General features: G+C 44.3%; 1 protein-coding gene and 1 long non-coding RNA gene across 6 annotated transcripts in view; one reads left to right on the forward strand and one right to left on the reverse strand.

Annotated features, from left to right (window-relative positions):
- The window catches only part of LOC309847451 (glutathione S-transferase theta-2B-like), a 151,873-nt gene that overhangs the window by 83,062 nt on the left and 46,348 nt on the right, over positions 1 to 22,463 (forward strand). The gene's annotated exons all lie outside the window — the stretch shown is intronic.
- On the reverse strand, positions 502 to 22,133 carry LOC309847477. Its single transcript, XR_014302444.1, has 3 exons — positions 21,642 to 22,133; positions 4,555 to 10,445; positions 502 to 4,367 (listed from the first exon to the last, which is right to left on the reverse strand). It is a non-coding gene; the product is annotated as an uncharacterized lncRNA (long non-coding RNA).

The raw sequence follows: 22,463 nt of genomic DNA on the forward strand, positions 1-22,463 counted from the left end.
TCTCTGGTGATAAGGTCTTTTTTAAAAATAAGATTTTATTTATTGGACAGAAAAAGTGAGAGAGGGAACACAAGCAGGGGGAGGGCCAGAGAGAGAGGGAGAAGCAGGCTCCCTGCTGAGCTAGGAGCCCAATGTGGGGCTGGATCTCAGTACCCTGGGATCATGACCTGAGAAGGCAGAGGCCTAACCACTGAGCCACCCAGGTGCCCAAAGAATGTCTCTTCTAGGGCGCCTGGGTGCCTCAGTGGGTTAAGCCTCTGCCTGCAGCTTGGGTCATGATCTCAGGGTCCTGAGATCGAGCCCCGCATTGGGCTCTCTGCTCAGTGGGGAGCCTAGCCTGCTTCCCCCTCTCTCTGCCTGCGTGTGATCTGTCAAATAAATAAATCTAATCTTAAAAAAAAAAGTGTCTTTTCTTAGAATAGGGAGGGCCAACTTTCACATGGAAGATGTATTTCCGGCTTTCAGGGGAACAGAAGAGTGTCTGAGTCTTTCTTGCATAGATTGTCTCTTAAGTAACTTTTATTTAAAATGATCAATATTAACAAAATGGCACAATTTGGCGCAACCTGCCCTTGGCCCCTACAGTTTCCCCTCTGAAACTTCCCTGGGGGTTTCACATACTAAAAGCTGAGCTGGTAGATTATCTTACCCAATGGGTCTCAGTTCTGGTAACAGGTCCGTGTCATTCACTTTCCCTTTAGGAGGCGGTGAAGCAGGTAGGTTGTCAAAAGTCAGGCCTGTTGCTTGAACAATCAGGGGATCACGAAGAGGCCCATCAATGAAATTGAAGAAAAATGGTGGTTAGTAACTGCATCAAGTTGTAATCCCGTTTTTGAGTTCCTAGGCCGGACAGTCAAGATTTCCAGATGTCAGTCTCAAAGCATTTTTCAGAACAAGCGCAAGCAGTGCCCATCTGACAGGCTGTCCTGATTTGTCACTGCAGTGTCTCTGGCGATCTTTGGAACAGCTCACAAAGCCACCAGGCATGACGACAGTCTGTGTGTGAGTTGCTTTGGTTGCTTCTCTGAAGTTTGCATCAGGCTGGTGATGTTTAGTTTGCAGGGCCTCGGGGGAAAAATGCAGTTTTACTTCTTGTATGAGTCCAACAACTCAGAAGTTGGAAGAAAAGAAAAAGTTTGGAGGCATGTGTAGCCAGCCACTGGAGGAAACTAGAAGAAATCAGCATCTAGTTCAGCATATAATGAGCAGTATCAGAATTCAGTGTTTACATAGGTGTTTTACTGAAACATATTTTCTCCCTATCACCCTCTCACTTTTGCCGAAGATAAAACAATTGAAGACTAATTGGCTTGCAAAAAAAGTGTAGTTAAGAGAGAGCAAATCTTGGCTCCGTTACTGACATAAATGCAGCAAGAATAGCAGTTGACGATGCAGAATCTTTTATATCTGCTTTACTGGAATTTTCAGTAAGGAATCTCTAGGTTGAATTCTCAATAGCCTCTCAAGGCCAGGAGCCACGCCAGATGCTTGCCATCAGACTTTGCCTGCAGTACCTACAGATTTGGGTTAATTCCTCTCTTCTCGAGGTTCCCAACATATTGAGATTCCTGCACCTGCCAAGAAGTGACCTTCTTTACCCCCTGGTGAGGCTGCTGGAACTCTTTAAGAAGGTACCAGGCTGGTATTTCCAAGGGGCTTTTTACTGGCTCCCTGAAGTCAACCTCAGTTCCTTAAAGCTGCTTGGTCATACCGCAGACTATTCAGGTCTCTCTCAAACGTTACATTCCAGCAAAGCTTGGGTAAAAAACAAAACCCAATGTTTTTCTTTCCAATGATGTTTTTAAGAAGAACAGATTCTTACTGCACTTATGCAAGTAACTTTAATTGCCATAAAAGAACAAATACTCTGAGAATTTCTGAATTCTGGAGGGTTCAGGTAGGGAGAAAAAGATACATGCTTTGTATTTGTTTACAAAGGAATATTTTATCAAACCGCTCTAAGCCGCCGCTTAAGAGAAAAAGTTTTTAAGTCAGGAAAAACAAAACATTAAAAAAAAATCAGCAATGTTTTCAGCAAAAATGTGATAAAATTGTAATTATCTTCCTCAGTTTTATTCAGTCTTAGGTTATTAATTCTTCTTTTTGGAGTAGTTCTGGAAACTCTTACTTCAGTTTAATGACATCAAGGTTATAAAGAATCCTGTACCCCAGAGTTCTTCCCATGAGTCTCAGAGAAGCACATTTGCAAAAGCTTTTATGAAAGCATCTGAGTGAAACTGTAATTGTCTGTAAATGAAAACACTTAATGGCCATAGTCAAAGATCTGGTTAGAGTCCATTACAATGCAATTGGTAAGAAAATCTGCTTATTTCTGAGACATACAACATTTCAAGATAGTAACATGTTCAGACATATCAGATCCCCAGGAGTCTTACACAATTTTGAGAACACTTAAATAACGGATCTATATGAACAATCTAAGAGAGTTTAAGTGTCACTTATTTGAGTACTTCCCATGTAATTTAACATAGCAAGTAAGCCAAATTAGTTTCATTTTTACCGAATTTTTTTTAAGATTTTGTTTTAAAATTATCTCTACACCCAATGTGGGGCTTGAATTTATAATTCCTATATCAACAGTTTCAGGCTCTACCCATGGAGATAGGTAGGCTCCCCTCCACAGAATTCTGGAAATGTTCCCAGGGCCTTCTGAACATTTCATTTAGACTGTGGTCAAAAGACTTTTGTAATTTGATTCTGGGAAGTATGTCAAAAAGTATCTATCATTTGAACATTTCATTGATCAAAATCAATTTATCAAAAGGCAGAAATGTGTCACTGATTACAGGTTATTAGGTAACTATATTTATTGAACCAAGGTGGTCCTAGAAGATTTCAAAGTAAATACAGATGTTACACAGCTGTGAGCAAAACTTCGCTTTTTTTTTTTTTTTAAGATTTTTAATTTATTTATCAGAGAGAGAGAGAGGGAGCGAGCACAGGCAGACAGAATGGCAGGCAGAGGCAGAGGGAGAAGCAGGCTCCCTGAGGAGCAAGGAGCCCGATGCGGGACTCGATCCCAGGACGCTGGGATCATGACCTGAGCCCAAGGCAGCTGCTTAACCCACTGTGCCACCCAGGCGTCCCCCAAACTTCCGCTCTTGTGTTAAGACTCAGTTTTTTTGATAATCAAGAATCTGATGAGAAAACACAGAATCTTTAGATTGTCCTTAATGTAATCTTTAACAGATGTCACGGCTGAAGTAACAGTATGACCGGGGTCGAGAGGGCAAGAGGATGAAACGAAGACGAGACGCAGAGAGATGAGGACAGGAGGGGCCAAGTGGATGATGGCCAAGCAGTGCCAGTTTTATTCAAGGCTGTGAGGCATTATGTAACTAACAGAAACAATCGTAAGAAGGTATCTACTTTTAGCTGATTACTAAAGAACTTGCAACATACACATAAAACCCCTCAAGCTTCCCTATGACCTATTTTCCCAAGCACTAATAGCAGACCCTCTGAGTCAGTGGTCTCTGTCTTCAGGTAACTCCTTAACCAGATGCACTAACTTCAAAGTGGCTCAAGACATAGTTTACAATCTTACAATGGTGTAGTTCATAGCCCGTGCAAGGACAGCACAATCCCACAATGATTAATGACCAGGCCTGTTTTGCCCATTCCAGGTAAGCACATGCAGGCAACCGCATCAGCGAGTCTTAGGATCCATAGCTCAGGCCCTTTCTTAAGCGCTACTCAACTTTTCCACACACAGGGCTATCAGCCCCTGGGCTTCCGGGAGGCGCGAGTTGGGGCCTGGTTTGGTCTCTTGACTCTAGCCCAGTCCATGGCTGCCTACATTCCACCCCCACTTTTTAAAAAAGATTTTATTTATTTGACAGAGATCAGAAGCAGGCAGAGGCAGGCAGAGAGAGGGAGGAGGAAGGGCAAACTGATAACCATAATTAGCATACCAAGGTCCTTCTACTTCCACAGGTAATAACCTATATGGAGGTTGCATAGTTACAAACACTATTATGGGACCTGTGCCTGACGAAGACAGGGACACAGGTGGACAATTTGTTAACATGTAATGGTCACAATGGATATTATACAATAGATGCCCCCCTTGGAGAGATAAGAACTATTGATCCCGAACCCACTACCAGTAAAAAAGGTCTAGGAACACAGGCCCGCAAGGTCAGATTGAAGTCTTTCGTGGCAGTATAACCACCCCTAGCTATTTGTACTCCGATTGGTCCCAGGGCAGTGACCAGCTTCCAAAGTTCTACATGAAACATCCCTCCCGCTATAGAGAATATTCCACCAGGAATGGTCACATCATGCATCGGCAGGCGGGGGCGGGGGGTGGTAAGCAATATATTGCAGAGGTTTTTCTCTAGCCACTTTTTATTTACTTGACAGAGAGAGATCACAAGTAGACAGAGAGGCAAGCAGAGAGAGAGGAGGAAGCAGGCTCCCTGCTGTGTAGAGAGCCCGATGTGGGACTCAATCCAGGGACACTGAGATCATGACCTGAGCTGAAGGCAGAGGCTTTAACCCACTGAGCCACCCGGGCGCCCTTCTAGCCACTTTTTAAAAAAGATTTTTTTTTAAGATTTTATTTTACAGACAGAGATCACAGAGAGAGAGGGAGGGGGAAGCAGGCTCCCGGCCGAACAGAGAGCCTGACGTGGGGCTCCATCCCAGGACCCTGGGATCATGACCTGCAGAGGCTTTAACCCACTGAGCCACCCAGGCGCCCCTTCTCTAGCCACTCTTGACCAGTCGGTGACGGAGAAATCAGGGATGCCGTGAGGAAAGATGATCAACGGCTTCTCCTGGAGGCCTTCTGTCCAAATGGGACCTGGAATAGTCTAGTTTAGTTTGGGGGGACAAATAGGGTACCCAGGAGGACACATGCCTCTTTGGGGAGCCTTAGGAGTCTTGTCACTAGTGATCTCATAGAGAGTCCATCTTTCAAGCCGTATCTCAGAATTAGATCAAGCAACTCCACTTCTTGCATATCCTAACTAACTTTATGGGGGTCTTGATTGGACCACCATGCTTCCATTGATAAGGTCATGGCCAGGGGAAGGTAACTGGAAACCTACAGGTACCTGAGCTGCTAAACTAGTCCAATTAATGTAACATTCTGCACTTTCCATGCCATGAGCTGCTTCCCCCAAAATATTCTGTAGCATTAATGTGTACTCGGGGGTTTGGATCATCCCAAGTAACAGGCCTTATAATGGGTGGATCAGGCAATTATGCCCAATAGGCTGTGGCCTTGCTATGGGGGAGGCCAACCATATCTAATAATGTTAATAATATAGTGATCAATGCTTCATTGGGTTGGGTCTGATTCACGATGTCTAGGGCCCGATTCAGGAGATCTCTGACTGTAAGGGGGGAGACATCTTTTTCTTCTCTGTCTGTTCTGGCCGTCCGTCCTCTGTTGGAGGCACGAGGATTCCGCACCACCTTTCTGGAAGCAGCACGGGGTATCCTCATCCTGAGAAAAACACAAACAAAACTGCCTCCTTTGTGGAGGACAGGATCAGGACCCTTCCAAGTGCCCATCAGGGGGGTCTTTCCACCTAGCATAAGGAAGGGGGAGAAAAAAGTCTGGATGCCAAAAGAGTTCAGCTGCTGTGCGACCTATATCGTCGACATTCAAAAAATTTAAAACATAAAGAGTTAAAGTTAAATGCATATGAGGAGAATATTTCACTGTTCCCTGTAGTGTCTCCCCCTCTTTTAATTTTTTGAGATACGATTTAAGGATTCCATTAGTCCTTTTGACTATGGCTTGTCCTTGAGAATTATAGGGGATGTCCATTAAATGTTTAATCTGAAAGGTTTGGCAAAATTTTTGAAAGGCTTTTGAATTGTATGTAGAGCCATTGTCTGTTTTGATGGCTTTTGGAGTTCCCATTTGGGATAAGGCGGAAAAGAGGTGATTTTGTACATCTACAAAAGCTTCTCCTGTGTGTGCAGTAGCATGTACAAATCCTGAAAAGGTGTCAATAGAGACATGTATATATTTTAAAGGGCCAAAAGTAGGGAATAGTGTTACATCCATTTGCCGTAAGTGATCAGGCATAAACCCTCTAGGATTTACCAAATATGTAGGTAATGAAAAATGAACTGGACAGGCAGGACAGCTTTTGACTATTTGACAAGCCTCTTCTCTGGTTATACGGAACTGTCGGCGTAGGGCCGATGCATTTTGGTGAAATTTAGCGGGACTTCGTATAGCCAGTTGTTTATTAGTGACATCAATTACATATGCATGAGTGATCATATCTACAAGATCACTGCCTCTGGATAAAGGACCTGGCAGTTTAGTATGGGCTCCTATGTGGGAAATAAAGATTGGAGCTTGTCTCAATCTCAGAAGTTGCTGAATGCTAGAAAACAAATGACACAACTTTTCATCATTGGTAAGCACATAAGCCTGTGGCAAAGATGGGACTGCTCGCGCCACATAATGGCTGTCTGTGTATAGGTTACATGGTTCAGAATATATCTGCAAGGCTAACTGGACAGCTTTCAGTTCAGCCCTTTGTACGGATTTAGGGGGGTAGTACCCTTGATAAGAAGCTTCTGAATATGGGGACTCTTTATAAATTCCTACATGCCCAGTTTGGTCTGCATCTACAAATAAAGTAATAGCATTAGCTAAGGGTTTGTTAACCACAATTGCTGAACTGAAAACAGAGGTAGTGGAGAAAAATTGTAGAAAGTTTGTCTGCTGGCCAATGATATTTGAGTTGTCCTGGAAAACAAGACAGAGCTATTTGCCAATTCAGATTTGTGTGAAGTAGGGCCTGTACTTTATCAGCAGTTAACACGGGCAACAGGATATAATCAGGTTCTTGGTCAATCATGTGAATAATTCGTTGTCGGCCTCTTAAAATTACTTGAGCTAGCAGTTCAGTATAGTCATTAATGACCTGCAACTGGTGTAAGGCCAGATGTATCCACTCTAAAGGCCCCTGAGCCTGCCATGTAACAGCAGCTGGCAATTATGAAGGCCTTAGCAAGATCAAGTAAACAGGCTGCTCAGGGTCATACTGATTTACATGGGCTTGGGATAGTTTGTCATCAAAAAGTCGTAAAGCTTTTTGAGCTTTTTCAGATAGGGTACGAGTAGAAGAGGGTGCACTGTCTCCTTTAAGGGTGTCAAATACAGGTTTTTAAATCATCAGCAGTAATATATAAGAAGGGTCTTATCCAATTAATATCTCCCGTAAGTTTTTGGTAATTAGTTAATGTCCCAAGGGACTGAGTTCTAATTGTAATCTTTTGAGGCCAAATCTCTTTATTTTCAATGATGCCAAATCTCTTTATTTTCAATGATGAAGCCCAAATATTCAAAAGGCTCCATTTTTTTGCACCTTTTCTGGAGTGATAACTAAGTTCCACTGTTGCAATTTAAGAATCAAATCTTGAAAGGCCCCTTGTAATAGGCTCTCAGTTTCTGCTGCAAGAAGGTGGTCACCCATATAATGAATGCAATATATTGTAGGTTTGAATCGAGCACGGAACGGAGCAAGGGCCTTTGCCACACAGTCTTGGCACAGGGTGGGGCTATTAGTCATGGTACCTCTTAGCCAGTTCCTTGTGATTAATGCTAGGAACAGAGAAAGCAAATCTTTCACAATCCTGCGGGGCTAATGGGATGGTGAAAAAGCAATCTTGTAAGTCTACAGTAATAAGCTTGTATTGTAAAAGTACGGCGGAGGGTGTGGGAAGCCCAGGTTGGGACCCCCATGTCGGTCAGCACATCTCGGCCCCACAAGTTAAGATCTATATCCAGGACAAATGGTTGAAAAGTTCCTTGATGCCCTTCTGCCATAGACCAATTTAGAAATGAGGTGCTGAGTTGTGGGGAATGGGCTTGTCCTACTCCTCTGATTGGGACGGCTGAGTCTTTAAGAGGCCAGCGCCGTGGCCAAAGCTGTTTTGCAATAACTGAGGCATCAGCGCCCGTGTCAACGAGTCCCACAAAGGCATAGCCTTGTATAAGTCAAGTCATGTATGACTTGTCTGCAGGTATCAGTTGAGTCCAGGAAATATCAGTGGAACCGAAACCACCATTCCCTCTATTGCCCTTTACAACGGGGTTGGTGGTGGTAGCTCTGGGGATTATAAACAGCTGGTCAATAGGTATCTTAGGCAATAAATGCAAAATCCCCCCTTTCAATGGTATCATAATTTTTATTTCTCCTGTATAATCTTCATCAATTACCCCTGGGTGTATTAACCCTTACATTGTCCAACTAGAACACCCTAAGAATAAAGCCCAGGTCCCTTTTAGCAGAGGTCCCCATATGCCTGTGGTTAAGGCCTTAGGGGGCTTTCCTGCTTCCAAGTATACCGGAGTATCTGGGGCCAAATCTAGTCCTGCACAGGCGGGGGTACCGCGGAATAGCTTGTCGATGCCTGGGAGGTCCGCGGTACTGGCCCGAGAGCGGACATCTGAGGGATCATGTCTGCTATTGTTGGGGCTGCAGTGAGCCCCGCCTCCAGTTTCCCTGGATAATGTTCCCAAATTTGTCCTTTTGAGAGCGGCATTCATTTGCCCAATGATAACCTCTCTGGCATTTTGGGCATAATAAGGGAGGTTTTTTACTGATCTTTCCATTTTTTACCTGTCCGTCCATTAACTGAGGGCACTGAGCCTTGAAATGACCTACCTGGCCGCACTGAAAGCAGGTCTGTTTTTTATTATTACCCTTCTGCATCATTCGCTTTTGCATTTCCTGAGGGGAGATGCCCCTAAGGGCTGCGGCTAAAGTGATGCCCTGAATATAGGAAGAGCCTATCTCTGCACAAAGGCGAATATAATCCTCCAAAGTTCCTTTATTTTTCCATGAGCGTATAGCCACCTGACAGAAAGAATTAGCATTTTCAAAAGCAAGATGTTTAACAATAATGGTTCTGGCCTCCCCATCATCCACGATGCGACCCACTTCCTTTAAGAGTCTGGCTACGAAATCCTGGTAAGGTTCATCCGGTCCCTGACGGATTTTGGAAAGCTCCACAGTTCTAGTTCCGGAGGAGGGAAGTCTTTTCCAAGCCTTTAAGGCACATTGTCCAATCTGATTGTAGGCGATTTCAGGATAGTCTATTTGAGTACTGACCTCAGCATAGGCTTCCATTCCTATCAGCATTTCATATGAGACCGGAATATTTGTTCTGTGGTTGTAAACCGCCATCTCATTTGCTCTCTCATAAAACTCAGTTTTCCAGAGTAGATAATCTCCACCGGACAGACAGGCCTTAGCTATGACTCTCCAATCATCTGGACAGAGAGCAACCTGACCAACACTGTCCAGTAAATAAAGAGTATATGGGGCGGTGGGGCCATATTGAGCAGTGGCTGTCTTAATTTCTTTTAAAATTTTAAAATTAAGATCTGCGTATCTCCGTTGCCCATTTTCATGTTGCATGATTGAATAACCGATCTGGGAATTGGGCTTTGCAGGGACAGAACCGTAGGTCTGTGTCTCTGTATGATTAACAGTGAAAGTTTGAGTGCCACTTGATGTTGTTCCCAGCACAGGACACAGTTTTCGAGAGGTGGGAATTTTACCATGTATGTCTTGCTGCAAAAAGGACTTTAGGCGAGCCGGGGCTGAAGAGGAAAAGATTACCTCTTTGTCATCATCCAAATACACATCATCTTCCTCAATTTCATAACCTCCAACCTTGATCAAGGGTGGTGTTGGAGGGACTCTAGGAGGAGCAGCATGTGGCTCACATTTTTTGTTGTTGCAAATGGAATGGCTTGGAGGAGGACGAGAGTTGGAAGTCTGTTCTATAAGCTCTGCCGATGGCAAAGGTAAATCAGCCATCAGATCCTCGATGTCCTCCGTTACTTTGGGCAAATCATGAACTTCAGGCCTATCTGGAGGTTCTTGGGAGGCTATCGAAATCAATTTGAAGGAGTGTTGAGGGTCTAATACCTCCCGAATATCTTCCCAAACCTGCATGGTGCTTGGAGGGCAGGCGGTGGGACCATGTATTTTGATTTGATTCTTAATTTCTTGTCCCACCTTTTGCCATGCATCTAGACTTACTGTTCCTTCTTTTGGAAACCCAGGGCATAATTCTGAAACTGTACAAAAAAACTGCTGCAAGGCCTTTTTAGATACCTTGGACCCTTTTTGCTTCATAAGGGCCTGCAACGCAGTCATAAAGACGACCTTTTCCATAGACTGCCACTGCCCCATATTATTTTACTCCTGTTGTGGCCCAGAAAAGACCGGGCTCTTCTTACCTGAATATCGGCAACAACTTACCTAGACACGCACTTTCACTTGCATGTGCTCAGGTCCCTGTTCGGGTGCCACTTGTCGCGGCCGGCGCGACAACTCGACCAGACGAGACGCAGAGAGATGAGGACAGGAGGGGCCAAGTGGATGATGGCCAAGCAGTGCCAGTTTTATTCAAGGCTGTGAGGCATTTTATAACTAACAGAAACAATCATAAGGAGGTATCTATTTTTAGCTGATTACTAAAGAACTTGCAACATACACATAAAACCCCTCAAGCTTCCCTATGACCTATTTTCCCAAGCACTAATAGCAGACCCTCTGAGTCAGTGGTCTCGGTCTTCAGGTAACTCCTTAACCAGATGCACTAACTTCAAAGTGGATCAAGACATAGTTTACAATCTTACAATGGTGTAGTTCATAGCCCGTGCAAGGACAGCACAATCCCACAATGATTAATGACCAGGCCTGTTTTGCCCATTCCAGGTAAGCACATGCAGGCAACCGCATCAGCGAGTCTTAGGATCCATAGCTCAGGCCCTTTCTCAAGTGCTACTCAACTTTTCCACCCACAGGGCTATCAGCCCCTGGGCTTCCGGGAGGTGCAAGTCAGGGCCTGGTTTGGTCTCTTGACTCTAGCCCAGTCTGTGGCTGCCTATAAACAGAAAACTGTTTTCAAAAAGCAAACCAATAATCTAATAAAACATTTTCCTTTTAACAAAAAAACCAAATTCTAATTTTGCATCAACAATACCTTTTTTTTTTTAATTTAAAGATTTTATTTATTTGACAGACAGTGATTACAAGTAGGCAGAGAGAGAGGCAGAGAAAGGAGGAAGCAGTCTTTAAATTATTAGCCTAATTTTAGGAAATAAAGTATTTTCTCTCAACAAGTATGGTTTCTCAGATTTTTAAAACCAAAACCATGTATGTTACTTTCCTTGTATACAGTTATTTCCCTTATTTTTCAGTAATTTTAATGGTATTAGAATTCTTAACTTGTGGAAACCTTGATGCGTTGTGAAACTTAACTAGTTAAGTGTGAGCTGTTACCCTAGAATCCTTTAGGCTGACAAATTTATGAATACATTTCGTAATTCAGAAGCTTTTTTTTTTTTTTTCATAGTATAACCTTCTAATAAAGGAATCTCTAGGTTGAACTTTCAATTGAGAACTGTTAATGGGCTAACAGACCCAAATTTAATTTCTCTGTGCAGTTGAGACAAAAGTAGATAAACCTATGTTTTAGTGCTTAATGTTTATAATTTTATCTTATTTGGAAATGATATTAAATGAATATTACATGAATTTAACTTAACTCATCATTTAACTTAGTACAAGTTTGGAGTTTCCAGTTACCCAAGAAGCTATTTAAAAGTTTACCTATAGGGGCGCCTGGGTGGCTCAGTGGGTTAAGCCGCTGCCTTCGGCTCAGGTCATGATCTCAGAGTCCTGGGATCGAGTCCCGCATCGGGCTCTCTGCTCAGCAGAGAGCCTGCTTTCCTCTCTCTCTCTGCCTGCCTCTCCATCTACTTGTGATTTCTCTGTCAAATAAATAAATAAAATCTTTAAAAAAAATAAAATAAAATAAAAGTTTTACCTATAGGTGTGTCTGGGTGGCTTAGTCAGTTCATCTGCCTGCTGCTTTCTCTCCCCCTCATGGTCTCTCTTGCTCTCTCAGATAAATAAAATCTTAAAATAAAAAAAGTTACTTGTAAACTTTTTTTTAAAAGAAGGCTCTATACCCCATGTGGTGCTTGAACTCACAACTCTGAGACCAAGAACTGCATACTCCACTGAACTGAGCCAGCCATGTGTCCCCCACCCCTGCCATTACATCTATTTACTTGTTCTTAACATTTATGCTTAAATTACCCATAAAAACTTCGAGACATTGGACAAGGTCAGTGCTTTCAAACCACTATTACTATTACTTAAGATTTTTTTTTAATTTTAAAAATTTAAATTTTTTTCCAGTGTTCCAAGATTGTTTATGTACCACACCCAGTGCTCCATGCAGTATGTGCCCTCCTTAATACCCACCACCATGCTCACCGCCTTCCCTCCCAAACCCTCAGTTTGTTTCTCAAGAGTCCACAGTCTCTCATGGTTCCTATCCCCCTCCGATGTCCCCCAATTAACTTTTCCTTTCCTTCTCCTAATGTCCTCTGTGTTATTCCTTATGCTAAGCAATTGAAACCGTATGATGACTTTCTCTGCTTGAATTTCACTCAGCATAATCTCCTCCAGTCCCATCCAAGTTGACACAAAAGTTGGGTATTCATTTTTTTCTGATGGCTGAGCAATACTCCATTGTATATATGGACCACAATCCTCTTTATCCATTCTTCTGTTGAAGGGCATCTTGGCTCTTTCCATAGTTTGGCAATTGTGGATAAACTATATTCTGTGTATTTGTATATATATACACATACTCTGTGTGTGTGTTTATACATATATTGTGTATTTGACAAAATACAGCATCCATTCCTGACTGAAACTCTTCTAAGATTTTATTTAAATAATCTCCAAACTCAGTGTAGGCCTTGAACTGACAACCCTGGGACCAAGAGTTAGTTGCAAGCTGCACCAACCAAGCCAGTCAGGAGCCCCTCCAGTTATTAGGATTATTTCAATTTGTAACAGAGATCACATCAACTTACTTGACTTTCAGTAAATACAGACAGAAGTTTCAGTTTTAATGTTGGTAGCATTAAGCCACTTCTATTTAAATTAAACCAACAACCTTAAATTAGTTTTAGTAGCAAGCATCTCCCCAGATCACATGTATCTGAGTATTTGGGTTAGTCTCTGGGAATTTTAGAATGCCCAATCCTTACACAAGCATTTGCCTTCAAGTCAAGTATATGAAACTTTTACACATGCCAATTTTAGCAATACCATCCAGAGGTAGAGGAAAGCTCTCTTATCAGTCATACCTCAGACAGATGCAAACAAAAATTTTTACCATACTCAAAATCTGTGCACCCGTGTGCAATAAGCCGATAACTGAGACAATGGTTTTGAAGCAAAGCTTTTAGTCTTAGAAGAGCAGCCCAACAAGACCCAGGGGAACATTCCCAAAGCTGCTCTGCCCTGATGAGCCCAGCGACAGCTTATCAGCTTATACACAAGAGAGGAGGAGAGGCATTCTCTGAAACCTTGGGGGGAGGGGTCCTGAAGCAATCTAGAAGGATGCATTCTTCTGCACTACGAGGTGCTATTTGGAACCTGGTATGTTCAGATAACGTATAAATGTTACCATCTGTCCTCATTAGGTATCTACAAGCAGTGGGTAAACAGGGAGTAGTAGGGGTGAAGAGGCAAAGTTAATGATGGATTGTGCATGAGGTCCAGAGGCACATAAAGTATCATTAGAGCACAATACAGAACATGGAGCTGAGTTAATCAGAATGCAAAGAATAAATCTCTGCTTATTTTAAGGATTTTATTTATTTGACAGCGAGAGGGACAGTGAGAACAGGAACACAAGCAGATTAAGTGTGATGGGGAGAAGCAGTCTTCCTACCAGGCAGGGAGCCCGATGGGGGGCCCTCCCCAGATCCCAGGACCCTGGGATCATGATGCAAGCTGAAGGCAGTTGCTTAACCACTGAGTGACCCAGGCGGCCCCCCTGCTTATGCTTTCAGAACAGATCCACAGGGGTGCCTGGTTGGCTCAGTGGGCTAAGCATCAGCCTTCAGCTCAGGCCATGATCCCAGCATCCTGGGATCAAGCCAAACAAAACAAAACAAAACAAAACAAAACAAAACAAAAACAAAAACAAAAACAAAACCCAGAACAGATCCAGGGGCCATCTGACCTCAAAACCCTAACAGCTCTTTTATTTTTATTTTTATTTTTTTTAAAGATTTTATTTATTTATTTGACAGAGATCACAAGTAGGCAGAGAGGCGGGCAGAGAGAGAGAGGAGGAAGCAGGCTCTCTGCTGAGCAGAGAGCCCGATGCGGGACTCGATCCCAGGACCCTGAGATCATGACCTGAGCCGAAGGCAGCGGCTTAACCCACTGAGCCACCCAGGTGCCCCCCTAACAGCTCTTTTAAGAGGACAGTCATGGGCCCAATTTCCCATATTCCTCTCTGCTCCTTTTTTCCTGATGAAAAACTTTCCCCTGCAGTTTGCATTCCAAAAAATGACTCTCAGCTCCTAGAGAAGATGAGGGTTGAAAATGTGTGCTAGAAAAAGCATAGGGAATGTACCCAAGTTTTCCTCAGGGTGGATATTTGGAGCATTATCTGCTATTATCAGAAGGGCTAGAGTTTCAGCAGAAGGGCCCCATTACAGCAGTTTGCACAGTCTGTATTTTAAAAAAGTTCTCCCCCTCCCCTTTTTCCCTTTACTTTCAGGTGCTGGTGGGTTATTTACATTTCAAAGACATGTGCTAGGATTCGTAATTTTCTCTCTTTCCCTCCCTCTGTTTAAATACTCATTCAACATGTAGTACATTAGTTTCAGATACAGTGTTCAATAAAGGATTTGTAACGTTAAGGGACAAAGAATACAAAGGTTTGTTTTTTCCTTCGAGTTTCTGAGTATTTGCAATTTACAATTTACCTCTTTTTTCTTTCTCAAATACAGGACACTTCTGTCCAAATAATGATCTTTTGTAACATCTATAAAGATTTTGAGAGAACAGATCAGCTTTTAAGATTAGTACAGCTAAGTGGGCTGTGACTTTAGTTTTTTTGATTTTGTAGAGATTTGTGAAACAAAGCTGACTGAGCCAGCCAGGAGCCCCAACATTTTTTTTCCCCCCTTTAATCAGGGAGTTTTTTTGTTTTTGAATCATATTTAACAAATATGGAAATCCAAGACTTATGCCTTCCAAAACTCTTATAAAGCAATTTAACAAAAGCCTCCTTTCGGAGTACACAATTTACCATTGGTGCTGCTTCCAGTCGGCGAGGAGAGAAGAATTAGGCACAAACAAGTCAGCTGCAAGAGATTGGGAGCAGGGGACAACAGTCGAAAAGGACTGCTGCCTCGAACAACTCCACAGTCTCACTTTTATTGGATAGAAAACAATAGCCAACAGAAGGACTGATGAAGGTCAAACATTAATCCCGTCTTGCAGACAGGCCAGGAGGAGGATAAAGTTTATAGTTAAACAAGCACATTCAAAGGACTCATCTAACTACCAACGGGCACTTCTGGAAGAGAAAGGAGCGATCACGAAAAAGGGAAGCAGCCGGTTTTCCTTCCACCCTGAGCTGACCGGGTGTTCCCAGGTGCTCGGCTTCCCTGAAGCAGGCGGCTTCTGCCCTGGGTGGGCCGGGTGTTCCAGGCTGCCCCTTCGGCAGCCTCTGCCCTGAGTGAGCCGGGCATCCCCAGCTGCCCAGCTTCAGGGTCTTACATCGTCCTTCTCCCCAAAGACCTGTTGTCAGTATATGTATTTCTTAAGGCCGTATCTAAATGTGCTTGGTAACTAGTAAAATCCTCCAGGGATTACAGTTTTAAGTAATAAATTGTTCCAAGGGGCAGCAGCACATTGGCTTCTATTAGTCTCTGGATACTGGCTTTTGGGAGATCATTTGTAGGAGGGCGTAAGAGAAATTTTTTTGGTTTACTTTGTGTAAGGAGGGGTGTCATTCTTCCAGGGACCATGGGACCTGCCTAATGGCCACAGTGTAATCAATCCTGGGCCAGAAGAGCCAGCCAGTCAAGGTCTCTGTGAGTGCCACTGTGAAGAGCCATTAATTTTTATTTTAAAAATTTCCTAATAAGGGATGTGTGGGTGGCTCAGTTGGTTAAGCAGCTGCCTTTGGCTCAGGTCATGATCTTCGCGTCCCACATCAGGCTCCTTGCCCCGCAGGGAGCCTGCTTCTCCCTCTGACTCTGCCTGCCACTCTGCCTGTGCTAGCGCTCGCTCTCTCTCTCTCTCTCTCTCTCTCTGACAAATAAAAAATAAAATCTTAAAAAAAAATTTCCTAATAAAGTTTCTTTAGCCATTAAAAAAAAAAGATTCCTCTGTGGGGACGCCTGGCCAGCTCAGTTGGTGGAGAGTGCAACTCCTGGTCTCAGGGTTGTGGAGTGTAAAAAGCCCCACACTAGGTGTAGAGATGACTGGGAAAAAAAAAAGTCTTTAAAAATAGGTAAATAAAAATTCCTTTCTAAATTTCGTAGATCTTCTGAACGTGAAGGGCTATATCACTTAAAAGGATGTGGTGCTGTTCAAGGGCTACAAATCCTTCGCTCTGTGTGTGTGTGTGTGTGTGTGTGTGTAGGATACTTCTGTTAAGGGTTACTGCCCAGAAATGCCTGAAGCTGGCACAGCCTAACTATAGCAGAGAGAGCTGTTCCATGCACCCCAAGGAATTTCAAGAGAGAGAGCGGTCTGCATACTTCAAATCCAGAGATTAGGGGAGTGCTGTCTGCAAATCTTGTAGGGAAAGGAAGTTAAACAGGCAAATGGGGCTAGATTTTTTTTTTTTTTTTAAAGATTTTATTTATTTATTTGACAGAGAGAAATCACAAGTAGGTAGAGAGGCAGGCAGAGAGAGAGAGGAGGAAGCAGGCTCCCTGCCGAGCAGAGAGCCCGATGCGGGACTCGATCCCAGGACCCTGAGATCATGACCTGAGCCGAAGGCAGCGGCTTAACCACTGAGCCACCCAGGCGCCCTGGGGCTAGATTTTAAGGGGAATTTTCACTGGATGTGGGGACTGATTTGCCAATCTAATTTTGTTCTTTTACCTTGTCAATGGAGTTCTCTAGTGGCATGGAGAACAAAGGCAAAAGAAATGTGGAAAGAATTAAACTTCCCTACAACTTCCCTCCCCTTCACAAGTACTTAAGACAGGTGGAATAGTCTTCCACCGGGAACTCAACTGCCTCAATATTGGCCAAAGGCAACCTTAGCTTGACATTAGCCTGACCTCCAGGGTCCTGTAAGTCTTCTTAAATGTATGAAAATCCCTTCAGAAACTTCCCCAAGATACCTGTTGGCAATCACCCTCCAAGCAAAAGGGGCACTGGTACATTCTTATCTGAAGGGTCTTGCTGACTGGGAAACACAGGCAGAAAAAAAATTATTAAATTTCCTTACCCACTGACAAACCCTTAAAACAGGCAGAGTGATATTACTCTAGAGACTCAACTACCCCCACCTTAAGGCTTTGCTAAGTCAAAGGGCAATCCTAGTCTGAGCGACCCTTACCCCCAGGATCCTGTAAAGTCCACTTTAACAATTCTTTTGGAGGGGCACCTGGGTGGCTCAGTGGGTTAAAGCCTCTGCCTTGGGCTCAGGTCATGATCCCAGGGTCCTGAGACAGAGGCCCGATATGCATGCATCGGGCTCTCTCTGCTCAGCAGTGAGCCTGCTTCTCCCCCTTTCTCTTCCTGCCTCTCTGCCTACTTGTGATTTGTCAAGTAAACCTTTAGAGAAAAAAAAAGTTCCTTTGGAAAACACTTTCTCTAAATCCTCCAAGATAGTGTTGACAATCATTCCCAAGCATATGACCCACTGATATGTATCTAAAGGGGCTCAAGAAATGTTTTATTACTGGTAATAAATAACCTTTTCCCCAGTAATAACTAGCCCCTCAAGATCCTGGAAACCTTGCTTCCAAAATTCCTTGGAGATTTACACCATCCCCCAACTCCCTCTCAACTTGCAAGCATGTAATGATCACTCCTCACAGTCCAGGGGCAGCAGCTCTTTCTGCTCACAGGTCCTGTCCCCATGCTTTAATAGACCACCTTTTGGCACCAAAGATGTCTCAAGAATTCTTTCTTGGTCTTTGGCTCCCGACCCTCACCCCACTGAACCTCACTTACATTCTAAGACTTCATCATCATGACTAAGGTATTACTAGACAGGAGTCAATGACTTTAACAGCAGCTAGCCTCCCTCTCTCAAGGTCCTGCAAACCTTGCTCCCGAATTCCTTAGAGACAACCCCACCCAACTTAGATCAGCGCTCAATGACCCCAGTGCAGCTTTTCCTGCCCAGGGGTCCTGTCCCCATGCTTTAATAAAACCACCCTTTTTTTACACCGAAGATGTGTCAAGAATTCTTTTGACTGTTGGCTCTCAGACCCCATCGCATCGCATCACCGAAGGTTAGCTGTTACCAATTCAGAACTCTCCGTAAAGAATGTTTAAGCATATCTATTTACGGGGTGCCTGGGTGGCTCAGTGGGTTTAAAGCCTCTGCCTTCAGCTCGGGTCATGATCCCAGGTCCTGGGATCGAGCCCCGATGTGGGCTCTCTGCTCTTTGAGAGGAGCCTGCTTTCTCCTCTCTCTGCGCCTGCCTCTCTGCCTACTTGTGATCTCGGTCTGTCAAATAAGTAAATAAAATCTTTAGAAACAAAACAAAAAAGAGTACCTATTTACTTAAATACAGCCAATTTAAAGGATCTATCATCTGGCTATTGGTGGATAGGATCTTATTAATTTCAGTAGTGATTCAAACCAGTAAGCTTTTTAATGGCTTAACTAGGAATCTAAGCAGCTTCCAGGGAAGACACAGATGACACACAGTCCCCATGACCCAAGATTATTCCCCCAAAATAATCTAAGAAAGCAAAGACCTCCTTTGCATAGGTGGTAAGGATGTCTCTGGTCTCCTACAAAATTGAGATGCCTCCAGTTACAGACCCACTGATCTGTGACACCAGGCAGGGACTAACTGGAATGGGACTTTTCCAGCACTGACCCTTTAGAGAACAAAATGCCCCTTATTAAGCTGGGACTTCTTATGAAACTTTCCCGAGAGGTGCCACAGCTGGACTGAATGTGCTTTTTGTTAATGGTGTCCAAGATCCCCAGCCTATCTGGGGTACTCTACCTGGGTACCCAAGGCACACCCCAGTAACTGCACTGTCTGGATGTTGGAAACCAGAGAGATAATGTTCTCACTGGTCACTAAGGCAAGCTCTTAGGGCACAGAACATGACAAAAGGAAAAACTGCATCTGGCTTTTATACAGGGACTCACAGCAGTTTGTCCAAACATGCTGGTCTGGTGAGAACCAGAAACTGAAAGAATGAGACTTCTGGGATCTGTCCTATATGCCTGCCCTATGCTCATTCCTTTTTATGAACAAAGAACAAAGACGACACACACCAATGAAGACCATCTCTGGGAGAAAATAATCAGCAAACAGAGGGTGCTGCCAAATTTTTCCCATGAGTTGCAAAGCCCAAGGAGCTAATCCCTAGTATTTTCTCTTGCTAATTGAAATTTATAGAGTACAAAAGACTCTTGTTCCATTAGACTCTGCAGAGATTCCAGAAAGCTCACACCATGTGTTTAAAAAAAAAAAAAAAAAATCCTACCTTCTGCTAGCTCTATTATCAGATGTCCCAGGATCTCAGTGGTGGCAGAGTCTGGGACCAGCTTTGGCCCAGCAAAATATCCTACCCACTATGCCAGCTACTGGGAGGGAAAATTCTTCCTCTACCCTCAAGTTCTTCCCGCTGGACAAAGAATTCAATTTACAAGGGACAGGAAAGGAGGAAAGAACCCAAACCCTTGTTATAAGCCACACGGACCACGCAAATGCCCCTGGTATTGTCCTCCATAGGTAGCACTAGTTTACACCAATCTATTAAGTGTCTTTTTCACCAAAAACGGTGACCCGGGGTTCCATGGGGGAAATTTCAATGAAGGCTGTAGGGCTGTCAGGAGTCCCCGGGGCCCAGCTTTCCTGGAGAGTTCTTGGGCGGATGGGGAAGGACGACCAGAGGGCGGGGGCATCTGAAGTTTGGCTAATACCTATTCAGAGAGGGGCACTCCCTCTTCCAGTGTCCCTCTCGTTTGCAGTAGGCACACTGGTTCGGTCCTACGATTGGGTGGCCTCTGGATCCCGAATTTGCGGGCCTCAGGTTTCTTACTCTGGGACCGGCACCAGGCTGGTGTGCACCCTGGTGAGGGTCTGACCACACCTGCCTCAACACATCCGCCAGCAAGGCTGCCTCCTGCCGCATCCTGCGCTCTTGCTCTTTCTGCCGGACCTTGTCTCGGTTTCGGAAAACATCGAAAGCAATCTCAACCAACTGATTTGTGGGCATTCCTGAAGCCCCTCTCACGCTTTGCAATTTCCTGTAAATGTCAGGGGCAGCTTGCCTTATGAAGGTTTCATTGACCATGTGTACATTCTCTGGAGCTTCCGGATCTATATCCACATACTGCCGATAAGCCTTAAATATTCTTTCCCTGTACTCAAAGGGGTCCTCTTCAGGCTTCTGTCTAACCTGCAGAACTTTATTGAGGCTTCTTTGTTTAGGGACTCCATTCTTAAGACCACTCAGGATGCATCTCCGGTAATGCTCCAGCCTGTTTCTATCCCACTCATCGTGGGGGTTCCATCGAGGGTCGGTGGTGGGGATGGCCAGGTCTCCAAGGGCTCTCACCGGATTATAAGGAGCTTCCTCGTGCATCTTACCGGCTTCAGCACGAGCCTGTTCTAGGATCAAGCTACGTTCCTCTGGTGTGAGGAAGAACTTTAGGAGGGTCTGAATATCTGCCCATGTTGGATTATGGATAGCAAAAATAGAGGCAAAAAAATTCTTCATTCCAATAGGGTCATCTAGGTAAGGAGGCATCCTGGTTTTCCAACTCAGCAGGTCAGAGGTGGAAAACTGGGAACGCAGGAAGATGAAACCGCTTAGCTGCTGGTTCCCGTAACCCCCACCGATCAGCACCTCATTCAGGGGCGATCTTCCTGCCTGAATTTGGGTGGCCCTCTGGTCCAACGAGGTATCCTGGCAGGTTGGAGACCTATAGACCACTACAGGTCCTCCGGAATCTGGAGAAGGGGTTGGAGCTGGGGCCCGAGGTGCCGAACGTCGGGGGACAAGGTCCCCAGCAGTTCCAAGGGGAGGTGGCCCAGTGGTAGTCTTTAACTGCGTGGGTAATGAATTATCTTTCTTATTACGAGAATCAAGGGAAGTTTCCTCCTTTTGGGGACTCTTTGGCACCCAAATCATGTATTTTATCTGAATTTCCTTATTCCAGTATAATAACGTAAAAGATCGCACATAGCATATCTCAGACCATTTTTTCTCCCTTTTGCAAAATAACTCCAATTGCAAGATAGTATTGTAATTTAAGGAACCATTCTGAGGCCATTTTTCTCCCGAACCCAAGGAATACAGTGGCCAGACAGTATTACAGAAAAATATCATCTTTTTCTTAGTGATGAAGTCACTCCCGAACAATGCCCAATTCCTAAGGATGCAACCCAAGGGAGTATACTTTGGGACTGAATTCTTATTTCCCATTTTATCTCCGAATTATTTAAATTAATTCTCAGCAAGTCACACAGAGCCGCTCTCACACGGGTTTTCCAAGAAATCCAATTAGCCAAGAGACCCTCTGTGAGTGTAACCGCCCCGGTTTTCCTTTCTAAGAAAGGGAAAACTCCTTACCCAAGGCCTCTCGGTTGAGGTCAAACACGAAGAAAATTACCGGCAGTCAGTCATCTGTACGTTCTCACTCTCCGAAAGGATGTCTTCAGAACCCCAAACAAGTTTCTCTCCCCGAAGTTAAAACCGGAAAGCAGCGAAGGCTCACTCTGCCGATCGGAGGGAGTTCGGAATCCAGACCCCCGACTGGGGGCTAAGGTAACGCAGTTGGATTCAGAGTCCCTTCGCGGTTGCGGAATTTGTTACCGGGCTGAAAAGTTTATTTGCTGGCGTGCAACGGAAAGTCGCACTCCACACCACCAGGCTTTTGCAGAAAAAAAAGGGTTGTTGTAAAGCTGCCAAGCACGAAAACAGGAAGCTGGCTCAAAAATCGGACTTCCCCTCTGATTTGAGAACACGCTTCTTTAATCACAGGGGTTGGAAGTTACATATTGATGAAGAGGGCGGGGGAAACTGACTATTCAAGAGGAAGGAGGGAGCAAGCGCTTTGAACAAAGGTAGAGGCAACAGACCTTACACGTTTATGTTGGGTGGAGACTTGACATTAAAATGAGGCAAAGGGGGGGACGCCTGAGTGGCTCAGTAGGTTAAAGTCTCTGCCTTTGGCTCCCATTATGATCCCAGGGTCCTGGAATCGAGCCCCCGCATTGGGCTCCCTGCTCAGCGGGGAGCCTGCTTCACGGTCTCTCATCTCTCTTTCTTCCTACTTGTTACCTCTGTCAAATGAATAAATAAAATCTTTAAAAAAAAGAAAATGAGGCCATCAGGTGGTCACGGTCACCTATAGGACAGGGAGACGGTTGTGCGGATCTTCCGGGGACCCGT

Source organism: Mustela nivalis, assembly GCF_964662115.1.
Source record: "Mustela nivalis genome assembly, chromosome: 14".
In the NCBI taxonomy this organism is placed as follows: Eukaryota; Metazoa; Chordata; class Mammalia; order Carnivora; family Mustelidae; genus Mustela; species Mustela nivalis.